We start from the raw sequence: 18,400 nt of genomic DNA on the forward strand, positions 1-18,400 counted from the left end.
TCCTGGCACAGTTGCAGCACTCCCAAATAGAAATTTTGTGGCATGGCATGCTGGGATGTGTAGCTCTACAACAGCTGTAGGGCTGCGAGTTTGACACCCCTGGTATAGGATGTTCCTCACCTAAAACCAAAGAAAACGTTTTAGAGTGCTGAGGGGAAGATTATATCTGTGGCGGGTTAGAGAAGTTGGGTTCTGGTGCAAAGCCAAGTTCCTATTGTTTGGGGCTCTTAACCACTGGTGCTAAAATACATGCTTGTACTTCTGTGTGTGTTTTTGTCTGTTTTTAACACTAGTCAAAGCATGTCATATGGGAATGGAGTGCATTGATTCCAGTAACACTGTACCCATTAGCATTTGCCCTTAAAGTATTTGCGTTACTGCACCATTCTTTTATTATTGAGGGTAATGTCGTCCCCTCACCCCATGCGTGCAGCCCCTCGTTACCACCTGTTTCAAACTTGATTTGCAATGCCGGCGAGTAACCAGCCTTATCAGAATTGTAGATCAGCATTCAGGTAAGATGCACAACCCTTGGTGCTGCAGTTTTGAACCCTTGCCATATTCCATTTCTCAAATCGAATGAGATGCCATGTGCACTTGCTGCATTCTTACGGAAGTGGCAGCCATTTGTGGTCCAATAATGAGAAGAACACAGCTTTTAAGCTAGGGCACAGTTATTGCTGTAGTTGCTTAGTGATCAGGTCTCACAAAAACGTTGCTTTCACTGTGTGCGGGCAGCAGTGACTAGTTCATTAAGAAAAAAGTAACTGCTGTATACAGCTCTTGTATCCAGGTGTAGTGTTCTGGTAATGTACAACCCATATATGATTGTATTCCAGGTTTCACATATAGGCCGAATCATCTCTATATATTAATAGCAGAAGAACGACTTTTATGATGCCAGTGACTGAGCAGGGCACATCATATACCAAATTAAAGGTCTTGTGGGGTCTATTTACTCAACCTTGGATGGAGATAAAGTGGACTGAGATAAAGTACCAGCCAATCAGCTCCTAACTGCCATGTTACAGGCTGTGTTTGAAAAATGACAGGAGCTGATTTGCTAATACTTTATCTCTGTCCACGTTATCTCCACCCAAGGCTTAGTAAATTTACCCTATAGTCTGTAGATTTGCCGAATAATATTGGCATTGTAATTGGTTGCTTCATTTCGGAGTTGTGGCAAACGTCCCATAGATTGTAAGCTTGCGAGCAGGTCCCTCCTACCTCTATGACTGTTTGTTTTTACCCAGTTTTGTCTTCTAATTGTGTCTAGTTGTAAAGCGCAACGGATTTTGCTGCGCTATATAAGAAACTGTTAATAAATAAATAAAACGTCCACCTGCCATTTACAAAGCATCACCATTGTGCTCTGGAAGATGTGACAGTTGGTGAACTCTCCCTGAGCACCTGCTGTATGACCTGGAACATGTGGTCTGGTAACTGTGACCGTTATTTTGCAGTCACTCACTAAGCAGGGATTTTTTTAAATTCAACTCCTACGGGGGGGGGGGGGGGGGGGGGGGTAAAATGTTTGCACAGCATACCTTTGCCCGAGTTAAGCCTAGCTCATCAGCTAGTTTCTTGTTGAATACAACCTGGCAATCCCCTCTCCCTCCCCAGCGAGGTTACATTCCTCAGTGTTCACTGCTGTGTCTGGGATAACGGAGAATAATGTTGAGAATTGATATCATGCAATGCCATCCGCATTTATATTTGTGTTTTTCGTAATTTGACCTAAAATTCAGTGTTTTATTACTATTATACAAATCACCAGTTGATTGTGTGAAGTTGAGAGATAAATGAACTGTAATGGTTTACTAGCTGGCAAGGTAAATGAAAAAAAAAAATATTTGATCCTTTTCCACTTGTATATATATTATTACTGATCAAACAAAAACAAACTGATGTTCTAGTTGTTTGTCACTTTTTGGATATAGTATTTGCTTCATTGTGCGTTTGAATTGAACAATACAAAGAACCAATCAGTGTTGGAACATCTGCAATGCAAAATGACACGAATGCTTTTACTCATTGAATTTAGTGAGGAGTTGATTTTGTGTTTAGAAACTAGATTTCTTTTTAAATCTGAATTATTATTATTTTATGTCTTATAGTAGAAAATCACACTTGTCAAATATGTATAGTATGTTTACTTTCGCCATGCCAGTATACTAGGTGCATAATTCCTGTTACATTATCTTTCATTCTATAATGCTCCTAAAATTGATTGTTATAAATGTATTTTTATTGTGCTTCAAAACAAATCTTTGTATATTTCTCAAATGAAAAATTGCAATAATACTGTCTTTCTCCCCCTATCCTTTACCTCCCTCCCCAGCCCCTTGAAATGTACAGACCAAAAACTTGTAATACCCTTTTGTGATTCAACTTTTTTGACAATCTTACTTTTGTTTTGTACTACAAGTTTCAAGACAATTACTTTACACTATTTTGAATATATTATTTTACCACGTAATAAAATAAGGTGTATGTATCTATATATGTATTCTGTTTAATGGGAATATTTTGCGATTCACTATTCCTATTTGGGAGAGAGGTATCAAGGGCTTTTCTAAATTATGAATACCTCTGAGTATTGATAGACTATAATATTACAAACATTATTATTTTATTCTGAATTGGTTATGTAACAAATTCTGCAGCCGTTATTGAATTTTTATCCCCAGGTATTAAGTCCCATACACGGTAGACGAGAAAATGAAAGATCTCGCTTAAAAGGGCCGATCTGAGCGAGATCTTTCACAATCTCGTCCAGTGTGTACACTCAATGTCGTTAACGATGCGCGTTCTCGCATGTCTATCTGGCTTGTTGGCTTAACTTTGTCCAGGAAATAATATGCTGCAGTCACCCCAGGTCAACCTTCAGAAATTTGGAATAGGTTCCCAAATGCGGCCCCTCAAGGCACACTAAGGGGTAAATTTACGACGATGGGAGTTCTATTTAAGATGGGATGTTGCCCATAGCAGCCAATCAGATTCTGCTTCTCATTTATCTAGCACCTTCTAGAAGATAATACCTGGAATCTGATTGGTTGCAACATCCCATCTTAAATAAAACTCCCATCTTAGTAAATTTACCCCTAACAGTCCAGATTTTAAGTATATCCATTCTTGGCCACAGGTGACTTAATTAGTACCTCCGTCAATTTGATTTAACCGACTGTGCTGAGCCATGGATATCTTTAAAACCTGGACCGCTGGGGTGCCTTGAGGAATGCTTTTGAGAATCTCTGGTCCAGACCTTTTCTTGCATTAATAAGAAAGTCTCTTGAAAGATGAGAATCTGCTTTATCGCGTGCCCCATTATGTTAATAAAAGGCTGAATAGGTTACTTGTGAAATATAATTAGGAAATATGTTTTTAACATGAATTATCACAGATAATCTAAGCTTCAGCCAAACTTCTAAAAGAGGGAAAAAGTGAAGTGGGTTGCCCGTAGCAACCAAAGAGATTCTAGCTTTTATCGAATGTGCTAGAGAGCAAGAATCGGATTGGGTGGTGTAGGTAAACACCGCCACTTCTTTTTATTTACAATTTTGGATAATGTACCCGCTAAGCTTTACCAGTCCCCTCAGTCCTGTCTATGAGGCAAGTTACAACTATTTATATGTTACTAGGGTATGCGGCTAACATACCGCCCGTCGGTTACTAGCCACAGTGATCTACTCACCAATGGATGGACTGTAATTCATGGTGTGTACATAAATATTCCTGTTCCAGACAGAGGTCTTCCACCAGGGACAGGGTGCGTGTAGCCACTCCAGGCAATGTAATTAAAATAAATGTAGGATGACCTATACAGACGTACATCCTAGTGGAGTCTAGTAACCGCAACTTACTTAAAACACGGATCAGTCAGAATATAACCAATAAAAAATGTAAACTAAGCACTGGTGAGAAGATATACTTATAACAACCTGTAATAGAAATTATCAGCAAATAAAATGTAATCCCTGTACAAATAAACATAGATAAATCATATGTAATCTGCTGATGCAGATCTGTTGAAGGTCTTTCATTGAACTTGTTACACTTCCAGCTTTTGTGTGCCAGCACTTCCTAGAACAGGACGCCCAATCATTCATACATTATGTGACGGCCAGTGTAATAGTAAGAGAGGTGCTTCATACAGAAATCCCTGTGTTCACTGGAACTCTGTGTTGGGTTTAGCAAAGCGGAATTACCAGACTTTGGGGTATATTCAGGGCCGGATTAAGCACCCAGGGGGCCCAGGGCACCCAAGACGGGGGCCCTCCCCCTCCTGCCAGCAACGCCCCCGGCTGCACCGGTTGTTTGCCTCCCTAGGCAGCACTCAAAGCACATCACAGGGAGGGGCTCCTTTCGGAGGCCGTGCCCTGCGGGTGCTGCATCATGCGTTAGCCCAATATAATCGCATATTGCAATGCGATCGAGGTGCCAGAATGTACGATTAATGATAAATAGGCCCCATAGACTTTAAAAAATAATAATAATGATAATAATTCTGCCACAGATCTCATTGTACACATTTTTTTAGAACATTCCCTACAAGGGGACACTGTTGATCAATGCTGGAGTAGCTTGTCACACAATAGTAAGAAAGAGTGGGCAATAATGGATTTAAGCCTTCTTACTTGTATGCAGTCAGACACGAGGTAGCAGAGTGCGGCATTTCTCCACTACCCATCCATTCTGGTTGCGGTCCCGGGCTCTGGGGCACTGGGAATACACCAGGCGGCTCGCTTACACCCCTTCTATAGTGGCTGCCGCCGGAAACGCATTGCGTTGGGAGCTGAGGAAGAGGAGCAGTGACCTAAGGCAGAGTGCAAGGCTGGGATCGCACCATCCAGCTCACTTCCCGTCTATTCTATATTGGTTGCTACGACCCGGGAAACACCTTGCATTGAGAGCGGGGCAGAGCAGCATCAGCCGAAGGGCCCCTTAAGACAGGGGGGCCTGGGAGGCTGACTCCCTGGGATCCCCCCCCCCCCCCCCCCCCCCCCCTTAATATGGCTCTGGGTATATCTGTCATTGGTGGATAAGGAAAGATCACTATGTATCAGAGCCTCACCTGTCATACTCTAAAACGTATATGAAAAATACAAAGAAAATATTAGCAATATCTTCTTTGTATTATTCAAATCATTTTTATAGTCAAAATTCAGGAGTAAAAAGTCTATGGCCTATCTTTTCCGCACTTCTTTGATCAGTATGTACTGCTGCACCTGCATACCTCCCAGCTGTCCTAATTTTCGTGGGACAGTCCCGTTTTTTTTGGTGCTGTCCCGCTGTATCACCCGTGGGCCGCAGTGTGCGAGAGGGGCAGTTGGGAGACTTCTGTCATTCGCTGCTCTGCTTAGCATCAATTCAACGGAGACAGAGGGACTGGGGGCATGCCAGTAGCTCACAGAGCGCTGGCCATGACCCCATAGTGATGGGAAATGGGGGCATGGCTTGCGATCGCGACACTGCCGCAAACCCACGCCCCCTTTCACAGAGGCCACGCCTCCTTTTCAGGCGCACACGCATGTGAGAGTCCCTGTTTTTGGGATATTCAAATGTTGGGAGGTATGCACCTGTGTAATGCCCACATGAGCTCTCAGGTTCATATATGTGTGCGTACCAAATCTGGCTCTAATACTAGCCAGTACCTCCCCAATCTCCCCACACATCACTGCTATGTATCACTGACAACTGGGGCTGCTCTTGGGGCCAACTGATGTGTCGTTCACTGTGCTGCACAGCCGATGCCCGATATATCTGCAGAAATATCGATGCATCTGGCTATGTGTATGTGCAGTCCGGAACCGCCCATACACTTGCTCCAGGTACTGACATCACAGCTGGGTGGGCAAATTCAAATGCCTGTTCATTTGGTTGACAGGACCGACACTGAGTGGCTGATCGGTAAGTGTATATGTTTCCATGAATCTGCCACTCTGGCGGCGGCAGGTCTGCTGTTAATTCATTATAGGGTCTATTCACGTTAACAGTCTAGATTTTATGCGGGGTCGACAGTGTCTAGGTCGACCACTATTGGTCAACAGTAAGTAGGTCGACATGGTTTCTAGGTCAACAGGGACTCTAGGTCAACATGAGTTTTTTACTTTTTATGGTGTCGTTTTCTCCGTACAGTGACCCCTCGCATGGCTCGCTTCCCAATTGTAGTCCACGTGGATTGTAAAGTATGAAAAAAATTTTAAAAATGGAAAAAAAAGTGAAAAACTCGTGTCAACATTTTGTCATGTCGACCTAGAAACCATGTCACCCACTTACTGTTGACATGATGACCAGATCCCATTTTAAGCATAACCATAAGAAATATAGTTGGGATACAGTCAGGGCCGGTTCTTGTCCTTTTGGCGCCGCGGGCGGGAAATAGGGGTGTGGCTTCATACAGGGGGCATGGTCCGTTACGCCCCCTGTACAGTAGAGTAGCGCAGCTGAAAAATAAAAATAAATAAATTAATACTTACTATCCCCGCTCCCGACCGCTGCAGACCTCCGCCGGTGCCGTCCCTCTCCTCAGATCTGGCATAGACAGACACTAGAGGTCAATTATGACCCCTAGCGTCTGTCAGTCCCACAATGCTGTGCGGTCCGCGATGACGTCATCGCGCACCGCACAGCAAAGGTCCTCTCCACGAAGGGAAACTAGACGCGTAGCTTCACAGCGGGGGACACAGCGGGCAGCGGGGGGCACAGCAGTAGCGGATCTTGCCATGGTGCGGCGCCCCGGGCAAAAGTCCTGCTTGCCCGTGGCAAGATCCGCTACTGGATACAGTGTACTATTCCATACCCTCCAACTGTACCTTTTTTTTATGGTCTATACCTGCCAAAAAGGGCTTCGTACCAATTGATGACTCTCCAAATTAACACTGAAAGTATACCTTTTTCCTGTGACCACGCCCCCTTTTCTAATTTGTGCCTGGCTAATTCCCTGTGCATCCATTTGTAAGTGGTAAGAGTAGTGTAGGCGTGTGTGTGTCAGCTAGTTGGTGGAAGTCTGTCAGTAGCCATGTTTTTATATATGAGAGCTATGAGCATAGACCAGCTTTGTGTAAAACTATGGGGCAGATTTATCTAAGCTTGGAGAGAGAGTGGAGAGAGATAAAGTACCAACCATTCAGCTTCTAACTTCCTGTGTTTGAAAAATGAGTTGGGAGCTGATTGGTTGGTAAACTTTCTCTTCGCTTTATTACTCTCTAAAGGGGGGTACACACGGCGAGATACCTGTTTAAAATGTAAGCAATCTGACTTGATTGCTTAGATTTTAAGCACAGATCTGTCGTGTGTATGCCCCCCAGCGATAGCAATGCGCAGCCCCGCGCATCGCTATCGCTGGTGCTAGATTGAGGCTCAATCTAGTGGGTCGCTCACTTCAGCGCTGTGTGAAGTGAGCATTGCCCCCCCACCACCACCACCTCGCTCAGCACATCGCGCTGTGTTGAGCGGGGTGAGAGATGTGTGCTGAGCGGTCTGTGTTAAGATCGTTCAGCACACATCTCTCCCATCAGTACTGGCCTTAAGCATTGATACATCTCCCGCTGTGAAAAAGTAGACACAATCAGGAGCATGTAATAGGGCAGAGTGTCACATGTACAGAATGTAGTGGTTGTACATTCTCACATGCCGTCTTTTCCCCAAAGAAGTTAACATCTTTCACCAACATATAAATACTACGCGTAGCAATTAATTCATTAACCTCAAAGGATGGAACTTACATTTACATTTTCACTCTGCATCTTTTAAACATACTGTGGTTTTTTCCCACATAGGGGGAGATGTACTAAGCAGTGATAAAAGTGGAGAAGTGAGCTAGTGGAGAAGTTGCCCATGGCAACCAATCCGCAGTGACGTAACATTTATCATTTGCATACTATAAGAGTATACAGAGCAGCTGATTGGTTGCAGAGGCAAACGCAGGATTTCTAAAGAGGGGTTTCCGGATACAGTATGTGATATGTACACTGCTCAAAATAATAAAGGGAACACTTAAACAACACAATGTAACTCCAAGTCAATCACACTTCTGTGAAATCAAACTGTCCACTTAGGAAGCAACACTGATTGACAATCAATTTCACATGCTGTTGTGCAAATGGAATAGACAACAGGTGGAAATTATAGGCAATTAGCAAGACACCCCCAATAAAGGAGTTGTTCTGCAGGTGGTGACCACAGACCACTTCTCAGCTCCTATGCTTTTTGTTTTGGTCACTTTTGAAAGCTGGCGGTGCTTTCACTCTAGTGGTAGCATGAGACGGAGTCTACACCCCACACAAGTGGCTCAGGTAGTGCAGCTCATCCAGGATGGCACATCAATGCGAGCTGTGGCAAGAAGGTTTGCTGTGTCTGTCAGCGTAGTGTCCAGAGCATGGAGGTGCTACCAGGAGACAGGCCAGTACATCAGGAGACGTGGAGGAGGCCGTAGGAGGGCAACAACCCAGCAGCAGGACCGCTACCTCCGCCTTTGTGCAAGGAGGAGCACTGCCAGAGCCCTGCAAAATGACCTCCAGCAAGCCACAAATGTGCATGTGTCTACTCAAACGATCAGAAACAGACTCCATGAGGGTGGTATGAGGGCCCGACGTCCACAGGTGGGGGTTGTGCTTACAGCACAACACCGTGCAGGACGTTTGGCATTTGCCAGAGAACACCAAGATTGGCAAATTCGCCATTGGCGCCCTGTGCTCTTCACAGATGAAAGCAGGTTCTCACTGAGCACATGTGACAGAGTCTGGAGACGCCAAGGAGAACGTTCTGCTGCCTGCAACATCCTCCAGCATGACCGATATATACACACACATGTATGTATATGTGTGTGTGTGTGTGTGTGTATATATATATATATATATATATTTATATTATAATATGGGATGCGCCAGAATCCCAACACACAACGGAATGCCACACCGGAATCCCAAAAGGGGCCAGGACACAACGCTGTATCCCGACCGTTGACACAGTGGGGTGGGTAAGTATTACACCGGGGATGGAGGTTTAGTTGACCCCCAGGGGACTTAGAGTTGGGGGGTGGGGGGGTTTGGTTTAGGGTTCAGGTTGGGCACCACCATGAAGGGTGTTAGGCTCCGGAGGGAGACTGTTTAGGGTGTGCGGGGAGGGTGAGATAGGTTTATGTATCACCCGGGGAAAGGGGGGTTATTGTTAGGCACCTAAAAGGGAGGGTTAGGTAGGTTAGGGGGAGGGTTAGACCAGGTCTTTTCAAGTACTTGATACTCTAAACCACAGGTTTATACATGTACATGGGTGGTCTTCAGGTTGCCGGCGGCTGGGCTCCCGACTACCACCATACCGGCGCCGGAATCCCAATCGCCGGCATACCGACAACTTTTCTTACTCTTGGGGGTCCACGACCCCCCTGGAGGGAGAATAGATAGCGTAGCGCGCGACCGTGCCCGCAGGTTGGCGAGCGCAGCGAGCCTGCAAGGGGCTCATTTGCGCTCACCCAGCTGTCGGTATGCCGGCGGTTGGGATTCCGTCGCCGGTATGCTGGTCGCCGGGAGCCCGACCGCCGGCAACACATACTACACCCCATGTACATATATAGTATAGCTGTATTCACAAAAGGTAAAAAATAAATATACATGCTCACATCTGCCTTCCTGCCACTTCCACCATTGCCGAGGTCCTGCATCTCCACCGCTGACAGTGACTGCCTCCGCCCGCCGCTGACTCTGACAGGCGGCACTGTGTGGACTTCGGAGGGAGCTGCTATTGCTGACCATGCGCAGCCAGCAGCTCCCCCTCCCCGTGACACTCTCTATGCAGAGAGCTACACAGCTCTCTGCTAGAGCAGCTCCGCGGTCGCTGCTTTTACGGAGACGGAGACACTGCTGTCTCCGTCTCAAAAATAAAAATGTTGGCTTATCAGGGGGGGTTTCCAGGTACTCGGAAACCCTCCCTGCGTGCGCCACTGGGTTGCCATGGGCAACTTCTCCACTGGCTCACTTCTCTGCTTTTATCCCAGCTTAGTACATGTCCCTCATAGTTTTATGTAAAACCCACCCAGTGCACATGCTGTATGAGAAGGCCTCGTTCTGCAGCATTTAATCTTCAGCACGGCTCTTAAAACTTGTTTGGGACATGAGGGTGGATGAGGGGGGGGGGGGGGGGGGGGTGTAACAAAGAACAGCCACTATTCATATAGCATGTGTTTTAATAAGGCAACACTATCAAGTGAGTTTGCAAACCGAAGTTGCAGACTCCTATTTCATTTCATTTTGCACAATCCATTCATATATACAGTTTTAAATATTGTTTTGATTGTAACCCTTTAATATCTAAATAACAGGTGTTTCAGTTGAGTAGAAACATGGCATTAGAGGGCGTCTTTGCTGTAATGTAGGTGAGTATGACAGTTGGATATTGCGTGATTACAGTATACAGAAACTGCAAACACACTTCAGTGACCTTTGTACGCTATAAAGGCAGGTCACTACAGGGCACCCTGCCATACTGTATAAACTTTATTTTGTTTTTTGTAAGCCTTTTTAAGATACAGTGTAAGATTGTGAAAATTAAAAATGCAAAAAGTCTGTTATACACCAGTGAACGGACCACAAAGGCAGAGGCCGGAGTGGTCCACTGTGGCACAGGGGAAAACCCCGGTGGGCCCCACTGTCCGGGCCAACCCCTCCTCTATGGATAGTCTTCCAGACACTGTGCTTGAATTATACATTATACTGTATATTACTGTGGTGTATTGTCTACAGTGCATTGCTGTTATTAATCTGGTACACTATCGTGCATGCACTAGCTGTGTTTAAAATAAATAAATATATATATATATATATATATATATATAGAACAAACACCACAGTTCGGCACTCCTAGAAGGAAGGTAGCAGTTTGCTCTGGTGCCCTGCCTAGCATAAGCAAGATATAGACCAATCATAGCTGGCACTCAGGGAGACTTGAAAAGAAGACACTAAAGCAGTTGCTGAAAGCCAACGTTTCAGGGCTATGCCCTTTTATCAAGACCAGATAGCCCTGAAACGTTGGCTTTCAGCAACTGCTTTAGTGTCTTCTTTTCAAGTCTCCCTGAGTGCCAGCTTTAATTGGTCTATATATATATATATATATATATATATATATATATATCTATATCAAGAGGCCCAGACCGTGCATTCTCTGATGGTTAGCCAAACCACTGTGGCGGCTGGCCACACCCCCCCGACTGGCCAAACCTCGAAGCATGGGCCCCTACCACTGCATTCCCCTGGTGGGCCCTTCATACCCCAGTCCAGCAATGTACACTGGTATTCTATAATGTCATGTTTAGTTTTTCCTTTTGTGAGCGTTATTCGTTTTCTGTCGCACTTGTCATACTGTGAGCTTTGAGGTACGGCTTCTACTGTGTCACCTCTTAATTTACAAGCACCACTCTATAAATATTCAAGTGCAGAGGAGGTAGTTCCCCTTATGGGTTTTAAGAGAGCACAGACCGTTCTGAATATCTTGCTTTCTGATCTAGCGAAGCTTGGAGAAAATAGTATGTATTAGAGATGAGCGGGTTCGGTTCTCAGAGAACTGAACCCTACCGAACTTCATGTCTCGAGCCCGGATCCGAGTCAGGCTCGGATTTTCCAGCCTGACTCGGAAACCCGAACGCGGCAAAACAACATCATCCCGCTGTCGGATTCTTGAGGGATTTGGATTCCATATAAGGAGCCGCACGTCGTGGCCATTTTTACTCCAGTCTCGGAGATTGTATTGAGAGGACGTGTCCTCAGTGTTCAGTGTCTGTGTGGGGGCGGGAAAGTGGGGTGGTGAGATTTGTGCTGTGTTGTGCTGCTCAGTCCAGTCCAGTGTAGTCGGTGTATTGTGCTGCATCAGTCCAGCCAGTCACAGTGTTGGTGTCCTCTGCTGCCATATATCCAGTGTAGCTGTATAAAGTGGTGCTGTGTTGTGCTGTCCAGTCCAGTGTAGTCAGTGTATTGTGCTGCATCAGTCCAGCCAGTCACAGTGTTGGTGTCCTTTGCTGCCATATATCCAGTGTAGCTGTATAAAGTGGTGCTGTGTAGTCAGTGTATTGTGCTGCATCAGTCCAGCCAGTCACAGTGTTGGTGTCCTCTGTTGCCATATATCCAGTGTAGCTGTATAAAGTGGTGTTGTGTTGTGCTGCATCAGACCAGTGGTAGTGTCCTGTCCATCAGTCATTCCAGTGACGATATACGCTGCTGCTATATGTCCACTGCTGCCGTATAATAATAATAATTAAGAATAACAACAACCACAAGTCCCTTACAGTGTTGTGTTGTGCTGCATCAGACCAGTGGTAGTGTCCTGTCCATCAGTCATTCCATTGACGATATACGCTGCTGCCGTATAATAATTATAACAACAACAACCACAAGTCCCTTACAGTGTTGTGTTGTGCTGATTCAGAACAGTGGTAGTGTCCTGCCCATCAGTCATTCCAGTGACGAGGCAGTCACAGTGGTATACGCTGCTGCTATATGTCCACTGCTGCCGTATAATAATAACAACAACCACAAGTCCCTTACAGTGTTGTTGTGTTGTGCTGCATCAGACCAGTGGTAGCGTCCTGTCCATTAGTCATTTCTGTGCCGCATATTGTCTTATATAACTCCCAAAAAAGAATAGAGAACAAAAATGTTGAGGATAAAATAGGGAAAGATCAAGAAGAACCACTTCCTCCTAGTGCTGAAGCTGCTGCCACTAGCCATGACATAGACGATGAAATGCCATCAACGTAGTCTGCCAAGGACGATGCCCAATGTGATAGTAGAGGGCATGTAAAATCCAAAAAGCTAAAGTTCAGTAAAAAGAACCAAAAAAATAAATTTAAATGGTCTGAGGAGAAACGTAAACTTGCCAATATGCCATTTACGACACGGAGTGGCAAGGAACGGCTGAGGCCCTGGCCTATGTTCATGGCTAGTGGTTCAGCTTCACATAACGATGAAAGCCCTCATCCTCCCGCTAGAAAAATTTAGAGTTAAGCTGGAAAGAGCACAGCAAAGTACTGTGCGTTCTGAGATGGCATCACAAATCCCCAAGGAGAGTCCAAGTGTGTCGGTGGTTGCGATGCCTGACCTTCCCAACAATGGACGGGAAGAGGTGGCTCCTTCCACCATTTGCACGCCCCCTGAAAGTGCTGGAAAAGGATAGGATTTCCTAGCCCACCAGCTGGCGGTGATACAGGGCAGTCAGGAGCGAAAGCTGACATCTGGTCCGGACTGAAGAACCTGCCAACGATTACGGATACGTCTACTGTCACTGCATATGATTCTGTCACCATTGAAAGAATGGTGGCGGATTATATGAGTGACAGCATCCAAGTAGGCATGTCAGACATGTACATATACTGGCAGGAAAAAAAGGCAATTTGGAGGCCCTTGCACAAACTGGCTTTATTTTACCTAAGTTGCCCCCCCTCCAGTGTGTACTCCGAAAGAGTGTTTAGTGCAGCCGGTCACAGCGATCGGTGTAGGAGGTTACTTCCACTAAATGTGGAGAAGATTATGTTCATCAAAATGAATTATAAATTCCTTCGGGAAGACCTTTACCAGCAATTGCCTCCAGAATGTACACAGGGAACTGTGATGGTGGATTCCAGTGGGGACGAATTAATACTCTGTGAGGAGGATGTACACAGTGAAAGGGGTGAGGTTGAGGTGGACATCTTGCCTCTGTAGAGCCAGTTTGTGCAAGGAGAGATTGATTGCTTCTTTTTTGGTGTGGGCCCAAACAAACCAGTCATTTCAGCCACAGTCATGTGGCAGACCCTGTCGCTGAAATGATTGTTTTTTTTAAAGTGTGCATGTCCTGTTTATATAGCATAAGGGTGGGTGGGAGGGCCCAAGGACAATTCCATCTTGCACCTCTTTTTCTTCTTTGCATCATGTGCTGTTTGGGGGCTAGTTTTTTTTTATTTATGTGCCATCCTGTCTGTAACTACAGTGCCACTCCTAGATGGGCCAGGTGTTTGTGCCACACACTTGTGTCGCTCAGGTTGGCCATCCAGCTACCTCATTGCACCTCTTTTTCTTCTTTGCATTATGTGCTCTTTTTATTTATTATTTGCATCATGTGCTGTTTGGGGACTAGTTTTTGAATAGTGCCATCTTGTCTGCAACTGCAGTGCCACTCCTAGATGAGTCAGGTGTTTGTGCCGCACACTTGTGCCGCTTAGCTTAGTCATACAGCCACCTCGGTGCAACTTTTAGGCCAAAAAACAATATTGTGAGGTGTTCAGAATAGACTGGAAATGAGTGGAAATTAATGTTACTGAGATTAATAATACCGTAGGAGCAAAATGATCCCCAAATTCTGTGATTTTAGCGGTTTTATTGTTTTTTAAAAAATCATCCAGATCTAAACCAAAACACAAAACCAAGCCAAAACCAAAACACGAAAGTGGAATTAGAACCAAAACACAAAACACGAAAAGTGCCCACCGCACATCTCTAGTATGTATAAACATAGTGGTGTTTCATAATAACTGTACAGAACGGTAGGGAGGACTGATCCTCATTTTCCTATCTAGAAAAAAAAAGATTTTAAACCTACCGGTAAATCTTTTTCTCCTAGTCCGTAGAGGATGCTGGGGACTCCGTAAGGACCATGGGGTATAGACGGGATCCGCAGGAGACATGGGCACTCTAAAGACTTTAGAATGGGTGTGCACTGGCTCTTCCCTCTATGCCCCTCCTCCAGACCTCAGTTAGAGAACTGTGCCCAGAGTAGACTGACAGTACGAGGAAAGGATTTTTGTTAATCTAAGGGCAAGATACATACCAGCCCACACCATCCACACCGTACAACTTGGAACATACGAACCAGTTAACAGTATGAAACAAAACAGCATCAGCCAGAGACTGATCAAAACTGTAACATAACCCTTATCTAAGCAATAACTAGCAATAAGCAATAACTAACAAGTCTTGCAGAATTTAGTCCGCACTGGGACGGGCGCCCAGCATCCTCTACGGACTAGGAGAAAAAGATTTACCGGTAGGTTTAAAATCTTATTTTCTCTTACGTCCTAGAGGATGCTGGGGACTCCGTAAGGACCATGGGGATTATACCAAAGCTCCAGACCGGGCGGGAGAGTGCGGACGACTCTGCAGCACCGATTGAGCAGACATGAGGTCTTCCTCAGCCAAGGTGTCAAACTTGTAGAATTTAGCAAAAGTGTTTGAACCCGACCACGTAGCCGCTCGGCAAAGTTGCAGTGCCGAGACACCTTGGGCAGCCGCCCAAGAAGAGCCCACCTTCCTAGTGGAATGGGCCTTTACCGAATTTGGTGCCGGCAATCCAGCCGTAGAATGAGCCTGCTGGATCGTGTTACAGATCCAGCGAGCAATAGTTTGCTTAGAAGCAGGAGCGCTAACTTTGTTGGCCGCATACAGGACAAACAGTGCCTCTGTTTTCTGAACTCGAACCGTCCTGGCTACATAAATTTTTAAGGCCCTGACTGCATCAAGGGACTTGGAATCCTCTAAGTCCCCCGTAGCCACAGGCACCACAATAGGTTGGTTCATATGAAATGACGAAACCACCTTAGGCAGAAATTGAGGACGAGTTCTCAACTCTGCTCGATCCACATGGAAAATCAGATAGGGGCTCTTGTGAGACATAGCTGCCAATTCGGACACTTGCCTTGCAGATGCCAAGGCCAGCAACATAACCACTTTCCAAGTGAGAAATTTTAATTCAACCGTTTGAAGAGGTTCAAACCAGTGTGATTTTAGGAACTGTAACACCACGTTAAGGTCCCATGGTGCCACTGGGGGCACAAAAGGAGGCTGGATGTGCAGTACTCCCTTCACAAAAGTTTGGACTTCCGGGAGAGAAGCCAATTCCTTCTGAAAGAATATTGATAGGGCCGAAATCTGTACCTTAATGGAGCCTAACTTTAGGCCCATATCCACTCCTGTTTGTAGAAAGTGGAGAAAACGGCCCAGGTGGAAATCTTCCGTAGAAGCATTCTTGGCTTCACACCAAGATACATACTTCCTCCAGATACGGTGATAGTGTTTCGCCGTCACCTCCTTCCTAGCCTTTATCAGAGTAGGGATGACTTCCTCCGGAATACCTTTCCCAACTAGGATTCGGTGTTCAACCGCCATGCCATCAACGTAACCGCGGTAAGTCTTGAAACACGCAGGGCCCCTGGTGCAACAGGTCCTCCCTGAGAGGAAGAGGCCACGGATCTTCTGTGACCATGTCCTGAAGATCTGAATACCAGGCCCTTCAAGGCCAATCTAGAACAATGAGTATTGTCTGCACTCTTTTTCGTCTTATGATTCTCAATGTTTTTGAGATGAGTGGAAGAGGGGGGAACACATAGACCGACTGAAACACCCATGGTGTCACCAGGGCGTCTACCGCTACTGCCTGAGGGTCCCTTGACCTGGCACAATATCTCCGAAGCTTCTTGTTGAGGCATGACGCCATCATGTCTATTTGAGGAAGTCCCCAACAACTTGTTATCTCGGCAAAAACTTCTTGATGAAGTCCCCACTCTCCTGGATGGAGATCGTGTCTGCTGAGGAAGTCTGCTTCCCAGTTGTCCACTCCCGGAATGAAGACTGCTGACAGAGCGCTTACGTGATTTTCTGCCCAGCGAAGAATCCTGGTGGCTTTCGCCATTGCCACTCTGCTCCTTGTCCCGCCTTGGCGGTTTACATGAGCCACGGCTGTGACGTTGTCTGATTGAATCAGCACCGGTAGGCCGCGAAGAAGATTCACCGCTTGTCGTAGACCGTTGTACATGGCCCTCAATTCCAGTATGTTGATGTGTAGACAAGCCTCCTGGCTTGACCATAGTCCCTGAAAATTTCTTCCTTGTGTGACTGCTCCCCATCCTCGGAGGCTCGCGTCCGTGGTCACCAGAACCCCGTCTTGAATGCCGAACCTGCGACCCTCAAGAAGGTGAGTACTCTGCAGCCACCACAGGAGAGACACCTTGGCCCTGGGGGACAGGCTTGTCCAGAAGGTCCCACTGAAACATCCTCGCATGGAACCTGCCGAAGGGGATGGCCTCGTAGGTCGCCACCATTTTTCCCAGTACTCGAGTGCATTGATGGACTGACACTCTCTTTGGTTTTAGCAGGTCCCTGACCATGTTCTGGAGTTCCTGGGCTTTTTCCATTGGGAGAAAAACCCTCTTCTGCTCCGTGTCCAGAATCATGCCTAAGAAAGATAGCCGAGTCGTTGGAATCAACTGTGACTTTGGTAGATTTAGAAACCAGCCATGCTGCTGCAGCACTCTCAGGGAGAGCGACACGCTTTTCAGCAACTGATCTCTCGATCTCGCTTTTATCAGGAGATCGTCCAAGTACGGGATAATTGTGACACCCTGCCTGCGCAGGAGCACCATCATTTCCGCCATTACCTTGGTGAAAATCCTCGGGGCCGTGGAAAGCCCAAACGGCAAAGTCTGAAACTGGTAATGACAGTCCTGTACAGCGAATCTCAGGTACGCCTGATGAGGGGGATATATGGGGACAAAAATGTATGCATCCTTTATGCCTAGAGACACCATAAAAAAAACCCCTTCCAGGCTGGAGATAACTGCCCGGAGCGATTCCATCTTGAATTTGAACTTTTTCAAGTACAGGTTTAGGGATTTTAGATTCAGAATGGGTCTGACCGAGCCATCCGGTTTCGGGACCACAAACAGAGTTGAATAGTACCCCTTCCCCTGTTGGACTAGGGGAACCTTGATAATCACTTGCTGTTGACACAGTTTTTGAATTGCAGCTAAAACTATTTCCCTCTCTGGGGGAGAAAATGGTAAAGCCGATTTGAAAAATCGGCGAGGAGGCGCCTCTTCGAATTCCAGCTTGTAGCCTTGGGATACAATTTCCATCGCCCAAGGATCCACGTCTGACTGAACCCAGACCTGACTGAAGAGTCGAAGACGTGCTCCCACCGGCGCGGACTCCCTCAGCGGAGCTCCAGCGTCATGCGGTCGATTTAGTAGAAGCCGGGGAGGACTTCTGCTCCTGGGAACTAGCCGTAGCAGGCATTCTTTTCCCTCTACCTTTACATCTGGCGAGGAAGGAAGAGCCCCGACCTCTTCTGGACTTATGTGACCGAAAGGACTGCATCTGATATTGTGGTGTTTTTTCTTTTGCTGTGGGGGAACATAAGGTAAAAAAGTAGATTTACCCGCGGTAGCTGTGGAAACCAGGTCCGCGAGACCCTCCCCAAATAAAACCTCACCCTTGTAAGGCAAAACTTCCATATGTCTCTTTGAGTCGGCATCACCCGTCCATTGGCGGGTCCACAGGGCTCGCCTAGCAGAAATTGCCATGGCGTTGGCTCTTGAACCTAACAGCCCAACGTCTCTCGCAGCGTCTCTCATATATAAGGCTGCGTCTTTAATGTGACCCAAGGT

The sequence above is a fragment of the Pseudophryne corroboree genome, chromosome 2 (assembly GCF_028390025.1).
Source record: "Pseudophryne corroboree isolate aPseCor3 chromosome 2, aPseCor3.hap2, whole genome shotgun sequence".
NCBI lineage: Eukaryota > Metazoa > Chordata > Amphibia > Anura > Myobatrachidae > Pseudophryne > Pseudophryne corroboree.